This window comes from Galeopterus variegatus, unplaced genomic scaffold (genome assembly GCF_000696425.1).
Source record: "Galeopterus variegatus unplaced genomic scaffold, G_variegatus-3.0.2 Scaffold3968, whole genome shotgun sequence".
Taxonomy (NCBI): Eukaryota; Metazoa; Chordata; class Mammalia; order Dermoptera; family Cynocephalidae; genus Galeopterus; species Galeopterus variegatus.
The window spans coordinates 151,054-151,958 of NW_007730079.1; positions in this window are offsets into that span (position 1 = coordinate 151,054).

The following is a 905-nucleotide window of genomic DNA, read 5'->3' on the forward strand; positions in this document are numbered from 1 at the left end:
AAGGGAGGAATTGGTAAAGGGATACAAAAAATGATTACATTGTATAATGCTGGTGCTAATTATCCTGATTTGAGCATCACATATTGCACAGAGGTATGGATCTTCAATTCTGTATCCCACAGAAATGTACAATCAACTATGTTACAATAAAAAATAAATTAAAAAAATAAAATAAAACACCTTTGCCTACCCCTAGGTCGTGAAGTTAATCCGTGTTTTCTTCTAGAAGCTTTATACTATTGGCGTTTAGGTCTATGATTCATCTTGATTTCATTTCTGTGTCTAGTGTGAGCTAGGTCAAAGTCCATTTTTTCATATGGTTGTTTCATTTTGGTTGTTCCAGCCCTCTTTGTTGAAAGCTTTCCTGTCTCCTTTGAATTGCCTTTAGCCTTTGTTGAAAATCAATTGAGCAATTAAGTTTTGTTCTATTTAGACCTCCTCATCTATCCATATACTCTTACTACACTCGATTAGCTTCAAGCATTTTATCATTTTTTAGTTCTGGACCTTTCATTGTGGCTACTTTGCCTCTTGTAGGTATTAGGTTCAAAGTTTATTTCAGAAGTTAGCACAACTTTCAAGCTGCTCTGGATCTCAGAGTGTCCATCTGTAAAATAGGAAAAATAAGAACTCCCTTATAGGATTCTTGGGAGAAATAAACAATCCACACTTAAAAAGTATATTATAGTTCTAAAATAACATTTACATGTTTAGAATATTGTCTATTTTAATTTCACTTTATGTTTCCCTTACTCTTAAGACATATGTGTGTTTAGCAAAATCCCCGAGTAGTGTCTGCACCCTAAGTTTCAGATTGTGGGGCACCTATTCTGTGGATTTAAGGAAAAACAAATATCCAAGGTAATTGAAAGGAGTGATAAGCACCTGTTTTCCTCCCATTTCCA